This window comes from Lutra lutra, chromosome 8 (genome assembly GCF_902655055.1).
Source record: "Lutra lutra chromosome 8, mLutLut1.2, whole genome shotgun sequence".
Classification (NCBI taxonomy): domain Eukaryota; kingdom Metazoa; phylum Chordata; class Mammalia; order Carnivora; family Mustelidae; genus Lutra; species Lutra lutra.
Window position 1 is genome coordinate 13,336,849 of NC_062285.1, and position 24,047 is coordinate 13,360,895.

Here is a 24,047-nt window from a genome sequence, read left to right on the forward strand (position 1 = left end):
GGCTATCATTGAAAATAGGAGGAGAGATTAAAAGCTTCCAGGACAAACAAAAACTGAAAGAATTTGCAAATACCAAAACAGCTCTACAGGAAATATTGAAAGGGGTCCTCTAAGCAAAGAGAGACCTTAAAAGTAGTAGATCAGAAAGAAACAGAGACAATATACAATAACAGTCACCTTACAGGCAATACAATGGCACTAAATTCATATCTCTCAATACTTACCCTGAATGTTAATGGGCTAAATGCCCCAATCAAAAGACACAGGGTATCAGAATGGATAAAAAAACAAAACCCATCTATATGTTGCCTACAAGAAACTCATCTTAAACCCAAAGACACCTCCAGATTTAAAGTGAGGGGGTGGAAAAGAATTTACCATGCTAATGGACATCAGAAGAAAGCAGGAGTGGCAATCCTTATATCAGATCAATTAGATTTTAAGCCAAAGACTATAATAAGAGATGAGGAAGGACACTATATCATACTCAAAGGAACTGTCCAACAAGAAGATCTAACAATTTTAAATATCTATGCCCCTAACGTGGGAGCAGCCAACTATATAAACCAATTAATAACAAAATCAAAGAAACACATCGACAAGAATACAATAATAGTAGGGGACTTTAACACTCCCCTCACTGAAATGGACAGATCATCCAAGCAAAAGATCAACAAGGAAATAAAGGCCTTAAATGACACACTGGACCAGATGGACATCACAGATATATTCAGAACATTTCATCCCAAAGCAACAGAATACACATTCTTCTCTAGTGCACATGGAACATTCTCCAGAATAGATCACATCCTCGGTCCTAAATCAGGTCTCAACCGGTATCAAAAGATTGGGATCATTCCCTGCATATTTTCAGACCACAATGCTCTGAAGCTAGAACTCAATCACAAGAGGAAATTTGGAAAGAACCCAAATACATGGAGACTAAACAGCATCCTTCTAAAGAATGAATGGGTCAACCAGGAAATTAAAGAAGAATTGAAAATATTTATGGAAACAAATGATAATGAAAACACAACAGTTCAGAATCTGTGGGACACAACAAAGGCAGTCCTGAGAGGAAAATATATAGCGGTACAGGCCTTTCTCAAAAAACAAGAAAGGTCTCAGTTACACAACCTAACCCTACACCTAAAGGAGCTGGAGAAAGAACAAGAAAGAAACCCTAAACCCAGCAGGAGAAGAGAAATCATAAATCAGAGCAGAAATCAATGAAATAGAAACCAAAAAAACAGTAGAACAAATCAACGAAACTAGGAGCTGGTTCTTTGAAAGAATTAATAAGATTGATAAACCCCTGGCCAGACTTATCAAAAAGAAAAGAGAAAGGACCCAAATAAAAAAAATAATGAGTGAAAGAGGAGAGATCACAATGAACACCAAAGAAATACAGACAATTATAAGAACATACTATGATCAACTATACGCCAACAAATTTGACAATCTGGAAGAAATGGATGCATTCCTAGAGACATATAAACTACCACAACTGAACCAGGAAGAAATAGAAAGCCTCAACAGACCATAAGCAGTAAGGAGATTGAAACAGTCATCAAAAATCTCCAAACAAACAAAAGCCCAGGGCCAGATGGCTTCCCGGGGGAATTCTACCAAACATTTAAAGAAGAACTCATTCCTATTCTCCTGAAACTGTTCCAAAAAATAGAAATGGAAGGAAAACTTCCAAACTCATTCTATGAGGCCAGCATCACCTTGATCCCAAAACCAGACAAAGATCCCATCAAAAAAGAGAACTACAGACCAATATCCTTGATGAACACAGATGCAAAAATTCTCGCCAAAATACTAGCCAATAGGATTCAACAGTACATTAAAAGGATTGTTCACCACGACCAAGTGGGATTTATTCCAGGGCTGCAACGTTGGTTCAACATCTGCAAATCAATCAATGTGACACAACACATTAATAAAAGAAAGAACAAGAACCATATGATACTCTCCATAGATGCTGAAAAAGCATTTGACAAAGTACAGCATCCCTTCCTGAAAAAACTCTTCAAAGTGTAGGGATAGACGGCACATACCTCAATATTATCAAAGCCATCTATGAAAAACCCACCGCAAATATCATTCTCAATGGAGAAAAACTCAAAGCTTTTCCGCTAAGGGCAGGAACACAGCAGGGATGTCCGTTATCACCACTGCTATTCAACATAGTACTAGAAATCCTAGCCTCAGCAATCAGACAACAAAAGGAAATTAAAGGCATCCAAATCAGCAAAGAAGAAGTCAAACTATCACTCTTCGCAGATGATATGATACTATATGTGGAAAACCCAAAAAACTCCACTGCAAAACTGCTAGAACTTGTACAGGAATTCAGTAAAGTGTCAGGATATAAAATCAATGCACAGAAATCAGTTGCATTTCTCTATACCAACAACAAGACAGAAGAAAGAGAAATTAAGGAGTCCATCCCATTTACAATTGCACCCAAAACTATAAGATACCTAGGTATAAACCTAACCAAAGAGACTAAGAATCTATACACAGAAAACTATAAGGTACTCATGAAAGAAATTGAGGAAGACACAAAGAAATGGAAAAATGTTCCATGCTCCTGGATTGGAAGAATAAATATTGTGAAAATGTCTATGCTACCTAAAGCAATCTACACATTTAATGCAATTCCTATCAAAGTACCATCCATTTTTTTCAAAGAAATGAAACAAATAATCCTAAAATTTATATGGAACCAGAAAAGACCTCGAATAGCCAAAGGAATATTGAAAAAGAAAGCCAAAGTTGGTGGCATCACAATTCCGGACTTCAAGCTCTATTACAAAGCTGTCATCATTAAGACAGCATGGTACTGGCACAAAAACAGACACATAGATCAATGGAACAGAATAGAGCGCCCAGAATTGGACCCTCAACTCTATGGTCAACTCATCTTCGACAAAGCAGGAAAGAATGTCCAATGGAAAAAAGACAGCCTCTTCAATAAATGGTGTTGGGAAAATTGGACAGCCACATGCAAAAAATGAAATTGGATCATTTCCTTACACCACACACGAAAATAAACTCAAAATGGATGAAGGATCTCAATGTGAGAAAGGAATCCATCAAAATCCTTGAGGAGAACACAGGGAGCAACCTCTTCGACCTCAGCCGCAGCAACATCTTCCTAGGAACATTGCCAAAGGCCAGGGAAGCAAGGGCAAAAATGAACTATTGGGATTTTATCAAGATCAAAAGCTTTTGCACAGCAAAGGAAACAGTTCACAAAACCAAAAGACGACTGACAGTATGGGAGAAGATATTTGCAAACGACATATCAGATAAAGGGCTAGTGTCCAAAATCTATAAAGAACTTAGCAAACTCAACACCCAAAGGACAAGTAATCCAATCAAGAAATGGGCAGAAGACATGAACAGACATTTCTGCAAAGAAGACATCCAGATGGCCAACAGACACATGAAAAAGTGCTCCATATCACTCAGCATCAGGGAAATACAAATCAAAACCACAATGAGATATCACCTCACACCAGTCAGAATGGCTAAAATTAACAAGTCAGGAAATGACAGATGCTGGCGAGGATGCGGAGGAAAGGGGAACCCTCCTACACTGTTGGTGGGAATGCAAGCTGGTGCAACCACTCTGGAAAACAGCATGGAGGTTCCTCAAAATGTTGAAAATAGAACTACCCTATGACCCAGCAATTGCACTGCTGGGTATTTACCCTAAAGATACAAACGTAGTGATCCGAAGGGGCACGTGCACCCGAATGTTTATAGCAGCAATGTCTACAATAGCCAAACTATGGAAAGAACCTAGATGTCCATCAACAGACGAATGGATAAAGAAGATGTGGTATATATACACAATGGAATACTATGCAGCCATCAAAAGAAATGAAATCTTGCCATTTGCGATGACGTGGATGGAAGTAGAGGGTATCATGCTTAGCGAAATAAGTCAATCGGAGAAAGACAACTATCATATGATCTCCCTGATATGAGGGAGAGGAGATGCAACATGGGGGGTTGAGGGGGTAGGAGAAGAGTAAATGAAGCAAGATGGGATTGGGGGGGAGACAAACCATAATTGACTCTTAATCTCACAAAACAAATTGAGGGTTGATGGGGGGAGGGGGTTTGGGAGGGGGGGTGGGGTTATGGACATTGGGGAGGGTATGTGCTATGGTGAGTGCTGTGAAGTGTGTAAACCTGGCGATTCACAGATCTGTACCCCTGGGGATAAAAATATATGTTTTAAAAAATAAAATTAATTAAAAAAATGTGATATGGCTCCCATCTGACTTTCTTCTTCTAGGAAGCCTAACCCTTAGATTCCAGCTATTGTGGGAAAGCCCAGGCTACCTAGTGAGTCTTCATGCAAATATGCCAGCTGAGACTGTCCTAGCTAACATCCTAGCCGAAAGCCAGCCTCAACAGCCAAACATGTGCATGAACAAGGTTTTAGATGATTCTAGTTCCCAGCTTCCAGTCATCCCAGGTGATGCCAAATGAAGAAGAAATGAGTTGGCCTTACTCAGCCCTGTCCAAAGATATGTGAACAAGATAAATGCTGTTTTGAGCCACTAGGTTTTGAGATGGTTTATTATACAGCAGTAAATAACTGGCACAGATACTGATATTAAAATGCGGTGCTGCCATTAGAAAAGAAAACCAAAAAACTAAAACTAAACCTTCTTTGAACCAGGAGGTGGGTGGAACCTGAAAGAAGAGTGAGAAGTAGAGAAGAGTAAGAATGAAAACCAAAAGGGCTTCCAAGAGACTGTTAGTGGAAACCTGATGGCCCTTGAAGAGGCTTACAGCAAAGGTTTCTAGACGAGTGAAGAAAATGACACTAGAGGGAAAAGGAACTCGTGCCACAAACCACATAAACCAAGTAAAACTGGTAGGAGAGATAAGCTAAAGAAAGACTATTCAATATGAAGGAACCAGGACTTACTGGGTTCATCTCTCTGTTCCTCATTTACAGCCTCTCTACATGCTGTATTGTCAAATAACGCTAAAATAAAGAAATGGCTTCTGGGTTAAAAGCAAATCCAGGAAGACATGGCCTATGGATGAAGCCAAAACTATAAACCCTTTATTAAGACTTGAGAAGGACTTAATGTGTGCTTCAAATTTCTTTAAGGATCTTAAGAGTGTGAGAATTTGAAAGGCATTGTCAAATGAGAGCTGCACAGGAAACCGAGGTGAAATCTTATCTCAAAAAGACCCAGGAGAATGGCTTTTCTAATGGCATGAAATCCAATCGTTTTCACGGGAAACTCAAAAAACTAAGAGAATTATAGTAGCAAAAACAGTTTGTGAGCTTCGACTAAAAGAGACCAAGATAGTACAAACTAAAAATAGGCCTTTGAGTCTTAGAAGTCCCACCAGGAGGAAGCAGGCTGAAAAAGCAGCTACAAACACAGGTCATTCCTTATGAAAAGGACAGAACCAAGAGCTCAAAGAGTAAAGCAAACAGCCATGGAGAAGCATTCCCATGGTTAGGACTAAGTCCTCACTGAAGAACTGACAGCATGCTTCAGAGTGTATTTCAAAACTGCTATGGACTAGTGTGCCTCCCATCTTCTTTCAATGGGAGAGTCCTTAGCAGGTTACCAGAGTGTTCCATTTTGAGTGGTAGAGAACTGTCTTCCTTCATTCCCAAGTGTTCAGATGGAGAGGACTTGCACTCAAAGGACCACACTTCAGGCACCTTATCCCTGCTGTACCTGATTAAGAAGGTAAGATCTTGGACTAAGCCCAAACCCAATGCCAGGAGAACTGAGATTTGTGGGAGGTATGGGGGGGAGGTGAGTGTATTTTTCATGTGGGAGGAATACAAAAAATTGTGGCCGGTGGGTAAATCATGCTGCTTTTTAAATGTGTCCATAGGTTTTTAAATATTCATTCCATTAAAAAAAAAAAAAAAGACCATGGGCCTACCTTCGTGACTTTCTCCTAACAGAAAATGGTGAATGTGATGCTCTGCGTATTCCAAGGCCAGGTTACAAAAGACAACAGAGCTTCTGCCTTGCTCTGCAGCTCAGGCAGCTTTTTTGGATTGGAATTTAGCCCCCCATCTTGTAAGAAAGTTCAGGCCACAAGGAGTCTAGTGTGCCAGTGTCAGTGTTTCGCTGCCTGCCCCAGCTATAGTCCTAGGCAATAGCCACATCAACACCACCAGATGTGAGTGAACAAATCTTCAAGCAGTTCCAGCCCCAAGCCTTTCAGCTGCCCCACCTGAAGCTAAGGGAAGAGAACAAGCTGTCCTGGCCAAACTTTTCCTAACAGTAGATTTGTGAACAAAATAAATGTTATTTATTTAAGCCACTAAGCTTTGGGGAGTTTGTTAAGAAAAAACAAACAGACAGAAAAATGGATGACAAAAAGAGTTAATAAGATACATAATTTATATAGTAGAAATTGGTCTCCATTAAAGTGGGAAGTAAAAAAGGTTAAGATTAATTTTTTTTAATTTTTAAAAATTTATTCATTTGGGAGAGATACAGGGAGACAGAGCACAAGCAGGCGGAGAGGCAGAGGAGAGGGAGAAGCAGACTCCCTGGTGAGCTGGGAGCCTGACATGGGACTCAAACCCAGGACCTGGAGATCATGACCTGAGCCGAAGGCAGACACTTAACAATCTGAGCCACCCAGGTGCCCCTAAGATTAATTTAATAATGACAAACAGTGCTAATGAGAAAGAAGCCCATAACTAGAAGCAAGACCTAAGAAGTTTTTCTTTATGTTTTCCCCCATTTAGGACGTCATTACCTGTGCATTTTTTATATATGACCTTTATTATGTTGAAGTATAGTCCTTCTAAACCTACTTTTTGAGGATTTTTATCATGAATGGATTTTTTACTCTTTTATCATGAATGGATGTTGCACTTTGTCAAATGCTTTTTTTTAAAAGATTTTATTTATTTATTTGACAGAGATCACAAGTAGACAGAGAGGCAGGCAGAGAGAGAGAGGGAGAAGCAGGCTCCCCGCCGAGCAGGAAGCTTGATGCAGGGCTAGATCCCAGGACGCCAGAATCATGACCTGAGCCGAAGGCAGAGGATTTAACCCACTGAGCCACCCAGATGCCCCTCAAATGCTTTTTCTACATCTTTTGAAATGATCAGATTCTTCTCCTTTTATTAATTTGGTGTATCACAATGATTGATTTGCAGATATTAAAACACCCCCATAACCTAGGAATAAATCCCATTTGATCGTGCTGATGATTTTTTTAATGTATTGTTGGATTCAGTTTGCGAGTATTTTGTGGAGGATTTTTGCATCCATGTTCACCAAAAATACTGGCTTAGAGTTCTTTTTGTGGCATCTTTGTCTCGTTTTGGTATCAGGGTAATACTGGCCTCATAGAATGAATTTGGAGTTTTTCCTTCCTTTTCTGTTTTTTGGAACAGTTTGAGAATAGGTACTAACTCTTCCTTTAAATGCTCAGTAGAATTTGCCTCTGGTCCTGGACTTGTGTTTGTTCATAGTTTTTGGATTAATGATTCCATTTCTTTGCTGGTTTTCAGTCTGTTCAAATTTTCTATTCTTGTTTCAGTTCTGGTAATTTATATGTTTCTAGGAATTTATCCATTTCTTCTACATCGTCCAAATTGTTGGCATATAGTTGTTCATAATATTCTTTTATAATTGTCTGCATTTCTGTGGTGTTGATTGTTACTTCTCCTCTCTCATCTATGATTTTATTTGGGTTCTTTTTCTCTTCTTTCTCATAACTCTGGCTAAAGCCTTATCGGTTTTATTAATTTTTTCAAAGAACCAGCTCCTGGTTTCATTGATCTCTCCTATTTTTGTCTTTTTAAAGTTTCTACAGTGTTTACTTCTGCTCTAATTTTTTAAAAAAACTTGAGAGAGAGAGAAAGTGGGGAGAGGGTCAAATGGAGAGGGAGTGAGAGAATCCTCAAGTAGACTCCCCGCTGAGCACAGAGCCAGAAGCAGGGCTCAATCCCAGGACTCTGAGATGACCTGAGCTGAAATCAAGAGTCTGCTGCTTAACCAACTGAGCTACCTACTACTACTACTGCTCTAATTTTTATTATCTCCTTCCTTCTGCTGACTTTAGGCTTCATTTGTTGTTCTTTTTCTAGCTTCTTTAGGTGAAGATTAGGTTGTTGTAGATTCTTCTTATTTCTTGAGGTAGGCCTGTATTGCTATATACTTCCCTCTTAGAACCATATTTACTGTATCTCAAAAGTTTGGGCAATTGTGTTTTCATTTTCATTTGCTTCCATGTATTTTTTTAAATTTATTCTTTTATTTCCTCATTGGTCCATTCATTGTTTAGTAGAATGTTACTTAACTAACATGTATTTGTGGTCTTTCAGATTGCTTCCTGTGGCTGACTTCTAATTTAATAGTATTGTGATCAGAAAAGGTGCATGGTATGACTTCAACTTTCTTGTATTTATGAAGACCGGTTCTGTGGGTATTATGGAGGGCACGTATTGCATGGAGCACTGGGTGTGGTGCATAAACAATGAATTTGGGAACACTGAAAAAAAATTAAATTAAATTTAAAAAAAAAGACTTGTTTTGTGGCCTAATATGTGATCTATTCTACAGAATGTTCCAGAATGTGTATTCTGTTAAGGATGGAATATTTTGAATATATCTCCTTAATCCATCTAGTCCAGTGCATCATATAAAGCCACTGTTTCTTTTTTGACTTTCTGATCTGTCCATTGATGTAAGTGGTGTGTTAAATTACCCAACCATTGATTATTTCTGTTCCTAAAATATCCGAATTGTACATTGTCTTCATGGATACTTTTGCAATTAGGCATAAAAGAAATTAATTTCATTTAAAACATATATAATAAAATTAAAGGACCCTAGTATTATTGTATTATTATCAATTAGTTCTTTTATGTTAGTCATTAATTGTTTTATGTACTTGGGTGATCCCATGTTGGGTGCATAAATATTTACAATAGATAGTTCTTCTTCCTGTCAGACTGTCTTCTTCATTATGATATAGTGCTCTCGTCTCTTACTACAGTCATTCTTTTAGACTCTAATTTGTCCAATATGAGTATTACTATTCTGGCTTTCTTTTTATATCCATTTGCAGGATACATGTTTTTTCCATCCCCTGACTTCCAATCTGCAGGTGTCCTTATGACAAAAATAAAACTCTTGCAAGTAGCTTATACATGGGTCTTGTTTTTTCTTCTTCTTTTTTTAAATCCACTCTGACATCCTATGTCTTTTGATTGGAGCACTTACCCCATTTACATCCAAAGTAATTATTGATAGATACGTATTTGTCATTTTACTACTTGCTTTGTGGTTGTTTCTGGAGATTTTCTCTGATCATTTTTTGTGTATTTGATGTTTTACTGGTTTTCGTTAGTGATATATTTGATTTCTTTCTTGAGTTTCTTGGATTTCCTTTGAGTGTTTATTTTCTTTCTGGATTTCTTTGAGTGTTTATCAGTGGTTTTGTTTTTCTTTTTGGAGAGGGCACAAGTGGAGTGTTATTTTCTTTCTTGGATTTCTTTGAGTGTTTTATCAGTGGTTTTTGTTTTCTTTTTGGAGAGGGCACAAGTGGAGTGAGGAGAGGGAAAGAGAATCTTAAGCAGACTCCATGGCCAGAATAGAGTGCAGTGCAGGGCTCAATCTCACAACCCTGCGATTATGACCTGAGCTGAAATCAAGTCAGATGTTTAACCAACTAAGCCACACAGGCACCACTATTAGTGGTTTTTGATATATTATTTGTATATAACCTCTCTGCATATAGCAATCTATATTAAGCTGCTGGTCTTAAGTTTTGATCCCATTCTTTTCTCTCTCCCCATGCTTTAGGTAAAGTATTATATTTATATCCTTTTTTTCTGAGTTCCTTAACTTATTTTTTATATAAATGTTCATTTCTGCTACTTTTGTGTTTCCTGCCTTTATACTGTCACATTTGGTCTCTTATTGTCCACTCAAAGAGTCCCTTTAATATTTCTTGTGGGGCTAGTTTATAGTCACAAACTCCTTTAGTTTTTATCTGGGCCACTCTCTCTCTCCTATTCTGAGTAATAGGCTTGCTGGATAGAGTATTCTTGGCTACAGATTTTTCCCATTCACCACGTTGAATAGATAATACCACTCCCTTCTGGCTTGCAAAGTTTTCTGCTGAAAAAGTTCCTGCTAGCCTTAAGGGGTTTCCCTGGAAGATACTGACTTGCTTCCTGCTTTTAAGATGTTTTCTTTATCAGTATATTTTGCAAATTCAATTACAATAGGTCTTGGTGTTGGCCTACTATTGTTGATTTTGATAGTTTTCTGTGTCTCCTGGATCTTGATGTCTCTTGCCTTCCCTAGATTAGGGACATTTTCTGCTATCATTTCTAGAAAAAAATTTTCTTACACCTTTTTTCTCTCTTCTTCTACTGGGACTCCTATAACATGAATGTTATTGTATTTGATGGAGTCACTGAGTTCCCTATGTCTGGTCTCATTTTGCATCATTCTTCTTCTCTCCCTTCTTGGCTTCATTGTTTTCCATTACTTTGACTTCTAAGTTGTTAATTTGTTCCTCTGTTTTTCCAGCCTGCTGTTCATTGCAATTTAGGTGTTTCTTAACTCATTTATTCCACTATTCATCTCTGATTCTTTTTTACTCTTTATCTCTGTTGTAAGGGTCTCGCCGATGTTGTCCATTCTTTTCTCAAGTCCAGTGAGTATCCCTATGATCACTGCTTTAAATCCTCCAACAGCCATGATATTTACATCTGTCTCACTTCAGTCTCTGGACCCGTGGCTTTATCCTGTTCTTTCATTTGAGATAAATTCCTCTGTTTTCTCATTTTATCTAAGTCTCTACCAGCTTCTCTGTGTTAGAAAAGCCAGTTATGTCATCTGCTCCTGAAAGTAATGGACTTATGAAAAAAGACGTCATGTAGCGCCCAGGGTCTCGTGCTTAAGTGAGTATCTCTAGTGTGTGCAGCATGCACTCTGCTGTTGTGTTCTGGCTACTCTATCCTTCAGGCCAGACATCTGCAGAGGCTCTCCCTCACTGCTGTGGGCATTGTTTGGTACCTGGCCTGAATGTAGCAACTTTTAACTAGGTGTAACCTGGTGTGCTGTGAAATGAGACCTGTCACCACCTCCACTGGAACTGAGGCCCTCCTGAATCTGGTCAGATGCTGTGTGGGCAGGGGCGTGTGCTGATGTAGGGGGGAAAGGCGTGCTGTGGTGGAACTGAGGCAAGAATGATTGAGCAGGAGCAACTCCACTGGAGTGCAAGGGGATGGTGCTCGGTGTAAGCAGATTAGGCAGCCAGTGTCCGAAGCTGCAACTGCCTCCCACAGATGGCTCTGTGCTTCTGCTGAGGGGCACTGAAATGGTACCAGCTGGTCCTTTGTTCCTAGAGAGGGGTCTCTGTGAACCACTGCCTCTCAGGGAAATGCTCTGAAAAGAGTGAGTAATTTCCCTACTGTATGCCCCAGACACTGTTCAGATCACTGTTTCCATGCTGTATGCTCCCAGGTGTGTTTGCCTGCCTTTTCTCCAAGAGCAGCACAGTGCACTGCAAGCTCTATCCAGCCAAGCCCAGTGACCTTAGAATTCCAGGTTTTAAGCCCCCCTAGTTACAAGAACTCATGAAATTAAGCTCCTTCTCACTTTCCAGTGTAGCCAGTGGCTACAGGGAAACGTTCTCTTTGCACAGTCCCGTGTCTCGCTCCTGCCCTTCTCCATGATCACGACTCCCTCTCCTCTGCAGCAGCCAGGATCTGTTTCTCTCCTAAACCACATCTCTGTACTTCCTACCTTCTTTGGTGTGGCCTCTTCTATTTAATAGTGGACTTTGGTTCTGTTAGTCTTCAGGGATTAGGTGAACCTAGGCTCCTCTTACTCTGCCACCATCTTCTTTTCTCTTAAGATATTTTTCTAAGTTTCCCTTCAATTACAAATTATTACAACTGGCAGGAACACCTTTTCAGATTCTCCCCTCAATTAGGGGAAAACGAAAACTCGCAAGCAGAGAGACAATATGATTTGACGTATAATAGCTGAAAAACTAGAAATGGTTCAATAAACCAAAATTTTTACCTTTTACTGATTTCCATTAACTGAAAATTCTAAAAGAAATAGCAGCTTTGAGTATTTTTAATCAATCTAATTACTCCATCTTATTCTGCTTTCATCAGTGAGGAAATACAGAGAGAACATTTATGGAATCATTTTTTTTAAGATTTTATTATTTATTTGTCATAGAGAGAGAAGCGAGAGTGAGCACAGGGCAGACAGAGTGGCAGGCAGAGGCAGATGGAGAAGCAGGCTCCCCTGCCAAGCAAGGAGCCCGATGTGGGACTTGATCGCAGGACGCCGGGATCATGACCTGAGCCGAAGGCAGCTGCTTAACCAACTGAGCCACCCAGGCGTCCCTATGGAATAATTTTTAACTCTTTTCAGTAGGAAAACCAAAGATACTGTCCTTTGGCATTATTTAAATTGAATATAACTTTTCCTTTATCTTACTCCAAGCTTCTTTATGTGGGGAGGTAAGTAAGACCATCTCGTCTTTATGTTGTGCCACCAAGCTTTCCCATATCATACAAACAGGCTTTGAAATTTTTTTTTGGTAATTCGAACTGATTATCTACTATTTGTCTCTGAGAACTCCATTAAATAAACCTGATAATTTACAGCTGTATTCTTGAAATAATGGAATAAATGTTTATTCCATTAATTTCGTGGTGAGCTATTAAAGTACATATCTTTCTATTTAAACTAAAAGAAAGACGGATAAAGACAACTGTGTTTTCTGGAATGTAGGATCTGTGCCAAGAACAGGATCAACACCCAGTGTATACACAAGAACCAGGTCAAAAGAGTATCTAATTGTGAGTTGCAATTTTGGATATTAGCAAGATTTCAAAACAGGAAAGCTAACTGGCCAGAGTTCATCTTTTTCCTTCCTAGATGGGAATCTATGGATGAGTTCTACACTTTAAACAAGTTCAAAAACATAATGAAGTAAATAGTAGACAGCAGATCCTCACACCAGATTTGATGGACATGGATATGCGAGGCAATGAGCGACAGAATAAAGACTACTGAATGGAGAAAGAAACAGGACTCTAACTTTTTGAGCCTAACTTCTCATCACTCATGGATCCTGGGTCAGCAAGGCATAAGTTGGTAAATGTCTCCTTTTTACGAAGCAAAAAATGTCTACAGGAGTAAAGTTAAGTCTATTACAGTGACTTATATTATTACACTAAGTGACATGGTAATTTGCAAGAGGACTAGGGAAGATGTCTCATAAAATTTGACTTGGACAGTGAACATAAGGACAGCCATATAGATATTGTATTAGAATTGACAATCTAAAAAGAAAAGGCTACATTATGGTTGAACTGATGTACAATTGAGGGTATAAAACAATTAATGGAATAAGAATGGTCTTTTTTACCTCAACTGAGACAGGAATCCATCAGAACCCTAGAGGAGAAACATAGGCAGTAACCTCTTTGATATCAGCCACAGCAACTTCTTTCAAGAATGTCTCCAAAGGCAAGGAAACAAAAGCGAAGATGACTTTTGGGATTTCATCAAGATCAAAAGCAAAGGAAACAGTCAACAAAACAAAGAGGCAACCCATGGGGTGGGAGAAGAATTTGCAAATGACAGTACAGACAAAAGGTTCATATCCCGAATCTATAAAGAATCCTCAACTCAACACACACAAAACAGACCATCATATAAAAAAAAATGGGCAGAAGATATGAACAGACACTTCTCCAATGAAGACATACAAATGGCTATCAGACACATGAAAAATGTTCATCATCACTAGCCATCAGGGAGATTCAAATTATAAACCACATTGAGATACCACCCTTACACCAGTTAGAATGGCCAAAATTAGCAAGACGGAAACAACATGTGTTGGAAAGGATGTTGGGAAAGGGGAACCCTCTTACACTGTTGGTGGGAATGAAGTTGGTGCAGCCACTTTGGAGAACAGTGTGGAGACTCCTCAAGAAATTAAAAAATAGAGCTTCCCTATGACCCTGCAATTGCACTACTGGGTATTTACCCCAAAGATACAGATGTAGTGAAAAGATAGGGCCATCTGTACCCCAATGTTTATAGCAGGCAATGGTCACATGTCGCCAACAGTGGAAAGAACCAACATGCCCTGCAACGGACGCATGGATAAGGAAGATGTGGTCCATATACACTATGGAGTATTATGCCTCGATCAGAAAGGATGAATACCCAACTTTTGTAGCAACATGGACGGGACTGGAAGAGATTATGCTGAGTGAAATAAGTCAAGCAGAGAGAGTCAATTATCATATGGTTTCCCTTATTTGTGGAGCATAACAAATAGCATGGAGGACAAGGGGAGTTAGAGAGGAGAAGGGATGTGGAGGGAAATTGGAAGGGGACGTGAACCACGAGAGGACTATGGACCCTAAAAAACAATCTGAGGGTTTTGAAGGGGCACGGGGTGGGAGGTTGGGGGAACCAGGTGGTGGGTAGTAGAGAGGGCACGGATTGCATGGACCACTGGGTGTGGTGCAAAAACAATGAATACTGTTACACTGAAAAAAATAAATAAAAAAAAATAGAGGTGAAAATTAAAAAAAAAAAAGAAACTCTATATACGTCTTGCAACTTTCCTGTATATCTGAATCTATTCTAAAATAAACATTTAAAAAGTAAAAAAAATTAAAAAAAAGAATAGTCTTTTTAACAAATGGTATTAGGACAAATGGATATCCACATGCAAAGTAATAAAATTAGCACTCTACCTCATAACATATATACAAAATGAACTCAAACCTAAGAGCTAAAACTATAAAACTCACAGAAAAAAACATAGGTGTATCATTTGTGACTGGATTTGGCAACAGTTTCTTAGATATGACACCAAAAGACAAAAAAAGATTAAGTATATTTCATCAAAATTAAAAACGTCTTTGCTTCAAACGTGACTATCAATAAAGTGAAAAGAAAACCTACTGAATAAGAGAAAAGATTTGAAAATCTTATATCTGATAAGGGATCTGTATTTAGGATACACAAATAACTCTTACAATAATGAAAAGACAATCCAATAAAGAAATGGGCAAAATAATTGATTCAGTCTCTAAGGAAGATATAGAAATGGATAATAACACTCAATATGCTCAACATAATTAAGTTTTTGTGGGTTTTTTTTTTACATTTTATTTGTTTATTTGACAGAGAGAACACAAGCAGGGGGAGCTGCAGAGGGAGAGGGATAAGCAGGCCCTGAGCAGAGAGCCTAATGCAGGGCTTGATGACGGAGGCATCACAATTCCAGACTTCAAGCTCTATCAATCTACACATTTAATGCAATTCCTATCAAAGTACCATCCATTTTTTTCAAAGAAATGAAACAAATAATCCTAAAATTTATATGGAACCAGAAAAGACCTCGAATAGCCAAAGGAATATTGAAAAAGAAAGCCAAAGTTGGTGGCATCACAATTCCGGACTTCAAGCTCTATTACAAAGCTGTCATCATTAAGACAGCATGGTACTGGCACAAAAACAGACACATAGATCAATGGAACAGAATAGAGCGCCCAGAATTGGACCCTCAACTCTATGGTCAACTCATCTTCGACAAAGCAGGAAAGAATGTCCAATGGAAAAAAGACAGCCTCTTCAATAAATGGTGTTGGGAAAATAGGACAGCCACATGCAAAAAATGAAATTGGATCATTTCCTTACACCACACACGAAAATAAACTCAAAATGGATGAAGGACTTCAATGTGAGAAAGGAATCCATCAAAATCCTTGAGGAGAACACAGGGAGCAACCTCTTCGACCTCAGCCGCAGCAACATCTTCCTAGGAACATCGCCAAAGGCCAGGGAAGCAAGGTCAAAAATGAACTATTGGGATTTTATCAAGATCAAAAGCTTTTGCACAGCAAAGGAAACAGTTAACAAAACCAAAAGACGACTGACAGAATGGGAGAAGATATTTGCAAACGACATATCAGATAAAGGGCTAGTGTCCAAAATCTATAAAGAACTTAGCAAACTCAACACCCAAAGGACAAGTAATCCAATCAAGAAATGGGCAGAAGACATGAACAGACATTTCTGCAAAGAAGACATCCAGATGGCCAACAGACACATGAAAAAGTGCTCCATATCACTCAGCATCAGGGAAATACAAATCAAAACCACAATGAGATATCACCTCACACCAGTCAGAATGGCTAAAATTAACAAGTCAGGAAGTGACAGATGCTGGCGAGGATGTGGAGAAAGGGGAACCCTCCTACACTGTTGGTGGGAATGCAAGCTGGTGCAACCACTCTGGAAAACAGCATGGAGGTTCCTCAAAATGTTGAAAATAGAACTACCCTATGACCCAGCAATTGCACTGCTGGGTATTTACCCTAAAGATACAAACGTAGTGATCCGAAGGGGCACGTGCACCCGAATGTTTATAGCAGCAATGTCTACAATAGACAAACTGGAAAGAATCTAGATGTCCATCAACAGACGAATGGATAAAGAAGATGTGGTATATATACAGAATGGAATACTATGCAGCCATCTAAAGAAATGAAATCTTGCCATTTGCGATGACGTGGATGGAACTACAGGGTATCATGCTTAGTGAATTAAGTCAATCAGAGAAAGACAACTATCATATGATCTCCCTGATATGAGGGAGAGGAGATGCAACATGGGGGGTTAAGGGGGTAGGAGAAGTGTAAATGAAACAAGATGGGATTGGGGGGGAGACAAACCATAAGTGACTCTCAATCTCACAAAACAAACTGAGGGTTGATGGCGGGAGGGTGGTTGGAAGGGGGGGTGGGGTGATGGACATTGGGGAGGGTATGTGCAATGGTGAGTGCTGTGAAGTGTGTAAACCTGGCGATTCACAGACCTGTACCCCTGGGGATAAAAATATATGTTTATAAAAAATAAAATTTAAAAAAAAATAGTTATCTCATGTTCCCTGCCTTGCTCAGTTTGAAGGTCTTGTGACTCTTGATCGCAAGGGTCATGAATTCAAGCCTCATGTTGGCTATAGAGATTACTAAAAACTAATAAAGTATAGTTATCTCACAAGACCTCGTCACCATGCTTAAATGAGGATCTATGCAAAGTTTTTTACATATTATTATTATAACTATTACTACTATTGTACAAAGACAACACTCCCATTAGGTAAAGTGATACAATTATGCCTACTTCTCAGATATGTTTTAAATATTCACCAGAATACTATATATCAATGATTCTAGGAGGCTCATTTTGTCACCTTTTAGTATCTCTGACATTGGAATGCGATTTATAATTCAAAATATCTTACAAGTATAATTGGCAGAATTTTTTAAGATTTCTTATTGGTATATAAAATGGTGGGGCCTCACACAATCAATGTGCCTTACGTTAAATGAAATAATGGTATATACATACAACAGCTCTACTGCAGTTCTAGTCACATGGTTGGCATTTAAATAAATTTTAGTTCTTGAAAGCATTATGGGAAAAGAGGACTAAAATAAGGAAGAATTATTTTTTTTTTAAGATTTTGTTTATTTATTTGACAGACAGAGATCACAAGTAGGCAGAGAGGCAGGCAGAGAGAGAGAGGAAGAACCAGGCTCCCCGCTGAGCAGAGAGCCCGATACCGGGCTCGATCCCAGGACCCTGGAATCATGACCTGAGCCGAAGGCAGAGGCTTTAACCCACTGAGCTACCCAGGTGCCCCAGGAAGAATTCTTTTTAAGTAATTCTTCACTGATTTTCAAGAAACTTTAAGCCGAAGGAAGCTCAGGATTCAAATAAACTGGAACAGTTTTATTTTTATACATTATGTATTTTATATATATTTTATATATTAAATAATATATATTTTATATATCTTATACATAAATATATCACATATTTATATATGATATATTTTCATATACATTATGTTAAAAAATAAATGAAATTATTTTTTTCATTTTATTAGATATTTAGATTTATAGATCATATGAAAATCAAGAATTATGAATTATCAATATTAGTATTTAATACCATTATAAATAAATAAATAGCAGATATTTCTTCACCACTTATGAATGATTCACCTTTTCCTACTAATATGAAATGTCACCATATTTGGGTGTTTGGCATTTTCTACTCTCCCCCATTCATTCATCTGTCCTTTCAGCTATTAGTAACTGTGTATGTGTAATTTGTGGAAATTTAAGGTATATTTTGATATCTAGAAGGGTAAATCTGTCTACTTATAAAAATTTAAGTTTTTATTTTAATTCCAGTTAACATGCAGTGTTATATTACTTTCAGGTTGACACTATAGTGATTCCAAAAATTTTCTTAATGTCATCACAATGATAAAAGAGAGGTGTAACACAAAATTCTTAAAACCATGATGATTTTATTTGCTTTATGGAATATTGATAAATACAGGAAGAGCACACATTTTGAGAAATACATCTTCCTAATCACGAACAGAACCATCTTCCCAATTCAAAATGTCCTTCGACAGCCAGTCAGTAAATAACATACATACAAAGTGGACACAGATATAAATTATATATTGATCTATTATGGGAATAGATCTTTTTTTATAACATTATCGTATAAAAAGATGTCCATTAAAAATAAAATACTGTGGGCGCCTGGGTGGCTCAGTCATTCAGCATCTGCCTTGGATTCAGGTCGTGATCTTAGGGTCCTAAGATCGAGCCCCACATCGGGCTTTCTGCTGGGGGTGGGGGGCTGCTTCCCCCCTCCCACTCCCTCTACTGTATTCCCTCTCTCTGTGTCTCTGTCAAATAATAAAATCTTAAAAAATAAAGTAAAATACTGTATATACTTCATTTCTTTTCTATCACTATTGAAATGTGGTTCAATCACGTCAAAGCTGTCTGTTAAGTGACCTATATGGGGACTTATGAGTGGGTCCAAAGGCAGCTGAGGATTTTGTTTTGTTGCTCAGATGGCCGGCCTGGGCGCTAGACCCCTTGCTGCCTGGCCTCAGGAGGGAAGACCGCCAAGCGCCCTCAGTGACAGGAGGGCTCAGCTCCACAGGCGGAGCCCGGGAAGGTGCGCATTTCTCCCGGTCCCCCCACTCCTCCCCGCCATCTGGCGCGGCCGGCTTCCAAGTCCCTATTACCATTTCATCTTGTCTCTTTTATTCAGGTCTTCCCCAAGCAGAAGCAACCGCTGCATTGTCGCTACATCCCCCACGATGGCAGCTCTGTGGATCTTTTTGAGATCTTTCATGCGGACGTTATACCTGCGCTGCGACTTGTTGACTCCTTAATTCTTGTCAACCCGGGCGAAGCCACTCATCAGCTCCATGAGAAAGGTCGGGGATGAACGCCCCTACCCAGTCCCGAAACCAAAAAACTTCTTCATTGCAAAGCCTAGAGGCTTCACCAACAATTCACCTTCTGCTGGGTTTTTCGCCACTTCTAGACACCAGCACTAGCGCTAGGGATAAGCCAAACCCACCGCACAACAATTTGGATTCTTGGAGCACCTAGCTACGGTAACCATGACGCCAAGCACAAAGGGCAGTGACTAAAGGTGCCCAAAGCGCATGTGCGAGGCCCAAGCCTCTCAGATCTCAGTGAGGCAGGGACTCTTCTGGGCTCACTGCTCTGGGGCGGCGGGGCCTCCGCTCGGCTCGCCACTCCGAGGCTATTAATCTGGATAATATTTTAAAGACTATGAAGACCTACAACAAACTAAGAAGTGTTTATTCATGAAAATTACTGAAGTTTAATTAGAGTTGTGTGAGTCTGTGCTGTGCTCTCACTGCCCATGCCAGAAACTTGTCACTTAGAGAAGGGACTTGCCTGACCTGAGGCAGAGTAAGTCCAAGAGGTAGCCTCTATGCTAAGCAGACAGAGTTCTTTAGCCTGAGGTTCCAATGCTGCAACCTGCAATGCTTGGAGGAAACAAGATAAGAGTAGCAAGCTATTTAACTGTAAGCTCTGAGAGGTCAGAGAGCCATCTGAATGTGATAAGCACTCCACATAAACTCCAGGTTTACCCCGGGCATGCAGTCGAAACTGAAGCAGGTTCAAGCCACCCACATACCCATGGTTGCCAAGCCATGCGCATACACTCAAAGAAGCAAAAAGCTTGTTAGAAAGCAGAAGCCAGGCAGCCTTGAAAGTGACCCAAATGTTGAATGGACTTAGAAGCCCACACAGATCCATCCGCAGAGGAGAAAGCATGAATAATGGGGTCTGCACACAACATCTGCCCAATCTTTGGCTAAATGTTAAAGGATGCAGGCACAGCAGCAACATGTCGGAAGCAAGACTTAAAAAATTTAAGAAATGAACAGAGACATCAATGGCTGCACACTGCAGGAGAGACAGACCTCAGAAATTTATTGGAGGCAAGTTATTAAGCAAAACAAGACAACTCCCTGGGGAGGAAATCAGAACCCCTAATTGCTACATTACCTGAAATTTAACAAGATTATAAAACAAAGAGACAAGAAAGGTGACCCTTACTACAAAAAGCATTAAGGAGAAACCACCTAAGTATTTCCAGATGGTATATTCAGCAAAGATTTAAAAGATTTAAAAGCAGCTACATGGACATGGTCAAAGACTAATGGAAATAGTGTTGAAAACCACGATGAAAATGACACAACACATGAAGAGTCTCAATAAAAAGATACAGGGGCGCCTGGGTGGCTCAGTCGGTTAAGCCTCTGCCTTCAGCTCAGGTCATGATCTCAGGGTCCTGGGATCAAGGCCCACATTGGGCCCTCTGCTCAGCAGGGAGCCTGCTTCCCCCTCTCTCTCTGCCTGTCTATATGCCTACTTATGATCTCTCTGTCAAATAAAAAAATCTTTAAAAAATAAAAAGAAAAATAAAAAAATAAAAAGATACAAAGTAAATTAAAGAATTGAATGGAAACGTACAGCTGAAAAATACAGTACCTGCAATGGAAAATTCAGCTGATTTGAGATGACAGAAGAATCAGTGAACTTGAAGAATCAACAGAAATTACTCAATCTCAAGCAGAGAGGGAGAAAAAAAAAATGAAGAAAATGAACAAAGCCTGAGACCAGATCAACGATAAGTGTACCAACACATATGGAAGGAGACCCCCAGAAGGAAGACAGAAAAGGATTAATAAATATATTTGAAGAAATAATTGCCAAAAATTGCTTAAATTTGATGAAAACCTAATCTGCAGATCCATGAAGCCCAGTAAATCCTAACTAGGAAATAGACAAGGACATCCACACCTAAACATGTCATCATGGGGTCAAACTGCTAAAAGTCAAGGATAAGCAAACAAAAACAAAACCTTGAAATCTGCAAGAGAAAAAAAAACCAAACCTATCACAAAAGGAGACCAAAATTATGATTAACAGCGGACTTCTTACAAAAAAATAATGGGAGCTAGGAGTCTATGGGATAACATAATCAAAATGATTAAAGATTTTAAAAAAGGCAACCATGTATTCATGTATTCTATATCCAGCAAAACCATTCTTAAAAAAACAAAGGCAAAAATAAATGGCATTCCCAGAGAAAGACTGTGGAAATAAGATTATATAACTCAACTATATTGTTAAGTTACTGTAACGTGCACAGATATAACATATGACACTAGGAGCACAGAGAAGAAAATGAGATATACTGAAACAAAGTTCCTACATCTGACCAGAATTAGAGTAGACTGATAAGATGCATACAGTCATACCTAGATCAATCACTAAGATGTAACTCTAAAAAGGAGGAAGAGAAGGATCTCTTGAGATATGCCAAAAACAGGAAAGAAGAAGCAAAATGGGAAGTGTACAAACAAGTATATCAAAACTAAATATGAATTAACTAAACACTCCACTCAACAGAGACTGTCAATTGGATTTAAAAAAAAAAGCAAGATTGATAAGGAACTTGTGTTCAGAATATATGATCTCTTACACCACATAATAAGATAACCCAAAAGGGACAGTGAGGGTGCTCTGAATGGATGTTTCTCCAAAGAAAATATACACATGGCCAATAAAACAGGAGAGGATATCACTAGTGTAGATAAACGTATGTTAATCCATGAGATATTATTTCATTCACACCAGAATGACTCTAAGAATGACTTGTTTATCAAAAAGACTCTAAGAATATGCTGTACAAGATACAGAGAATGATGCATTTCATCAGGTCTGTAAAAAGGTAAACAGAAACTTACTACATGACCCAGCAATTTCTACCCCAGAAGTCTATCTAGGAAAAATAAAAACATGCATCCACACAAAGACATGTATACACACAGGGAGAAGGAAGGAAGGAGAGAGGGACAGGGAAGGATGAAAGAGGAGAGAAAGGGGAAAGGGAAGTGGGCAATTAAAAAATGGTACAATGAATTTGGACCAAAGGTATATGGGGGTTCCTTGTATTATTCAAGTAACATTTCTGTAAGTTTGAAATTAGATCAAAATTTAAAGCTACCAAAAAAAGAAAAAAAAAGAGGCAAGATACTGTATAGCAAACTCCCTCTATCAACTTCTTCAATGAAGACCATATACAGCTTAAAAGTTATTAGAAAACTGTAGGTAATTTTAATAAAATCACTTCAAGAATATAATCTGGTTGGAAAGCCAATACAATGAGCTCTAAAATAATTCTCTATTCAGTTAAATAAAGTCATCTGTAAATCCCGTAACAACATGTTCATATTCACAAAATCTGAATGAAAAGCAAACATGACTTTCCATAACCAGGAGGGTAATTCAAAGTTCACTTTGAAAGGACTAAGATTTGGGGTTAATCTTTCTTTTAATACCAAGCATAATTATATAGTTACTCACATTTTGAAGTGACTCACTTTTTATTTAACAAAATATTTGCTGCTCTGAAATAAATTTCATTAGTAAGAATGATGATGTTTAAAAAAAAAAAAAAAAGACCATGAAAATGCAAGCTGCATTTCTAAAAAGTTGTAATCATTTAAATTCTGATTAAATCTGTACATTTACAATTCTCTCTTAGATAGACAAAAACAGAACTATTTTATATATGGACAATCAGGAGCACAATAATTAAGTGCATCTTAATGACGTTTCCACCGACCTATACAGAAATGTGCTTCACTGGGGCCAAATGGCAGCATTTCTTCATCAACGATAAATGGTACTATCGAAAAACAGAGACAATCCTTCGATAATTTTACGTTGCCAAGTAAAAGTACTTCCCAAGAGCTAAAGGCACAATTTTTATTCACATCTAGTAGTGGAACCAACCATAAAATCATTACTTATTTTCAACTGAATAACTGATTAACATTTCTCAAACAAGCTGTTTCCAATCCTAATAGTTTTTTTTTCTTTAACATATTTGCTATGGATTGATAATTTGCCATAGGTATCATCATGAGAATAACCAGATTTAGATTAAATGTGACAAAAGAGAGACAAAGTGTTTCACACTTTGTGAGTGATACCAAGGCAAGAATGGGAGAAAAGCATCGCAGAAGCAGACTACAGAAATGCTACTTATATATTCCTGCAGCGAAACCAGCAATGCATCCATTTTAAGAGTTATCATCTCACTTCCAATTTCTTTCCCTCAAGAACAATTTGCATCTCTTTGGCATCCAAAGTCTCATAGGTTAGTAAAGCTTCTGCTAGATTCTTACGCTCTTTTGCATGAGTCTTCAAGATACGTTTCGCTCGTTCATATGAGTCCTGAAATGAAAAAAAGGAGGTATCTAAGAGGCAGAAAACTTAGTAGAAGCTAAAATCATAAATAAGAAAAAAAAATGTGGGGCGCCTGGGTGGCTCAGTGGGTTGAGCCGCTGCCTTCGGCTCAGGTCATGATCTCAGGGTCCTGGGATCGAGTCCTGCATCGGGCTCTCTGCTCAGCAAGAAGCCAGCCCTCCTCTCTCTCTCTGCCTGCCTCTCTGTCTACTTGTGATCTCTCTCTGTCAAATAAATAAATAAAATCTTAAAAAAAAAAAAAAAGAAAAAGAAAAAAATGTATATCCCTTAAAAAATGTGAACTATATTCATTTCT

General features: G+C 38.6%; 1 protein-coding gene and 1 pseudogene across 1 annotated transcript in view; both read right to left on the reverse strand.

Moving 5' to 3' along the window:
- Positions 1 to 12,371: 12,371 nt before the first annotated feature.
- LOC125107142 (PDZ domain-containing protein GIPC2-like) overlaps positions 12,372 to 24,047 on the reverse strand; it is a 32,349-nt gene continuing 20,673 nt past the window's right edge. Inside the window, exon 2 of the transcript XR_007129469.1 lies at positions 12,372 to 12,415. The gene's annotated coding sequence lies outside the window, so the exon portion shown is untranslated. The remainder of the gene's footprint in view (positions 12,416 to 24,047) is intronic.
- LOC125107143 (ATP-dependent zinc metalloprotease YME1L1-like) overlaps positions 22,572 to 24,047 on the reverse strand; it is a 51,864-nt pseudogene continuing 50,388 nt past the window's right edge.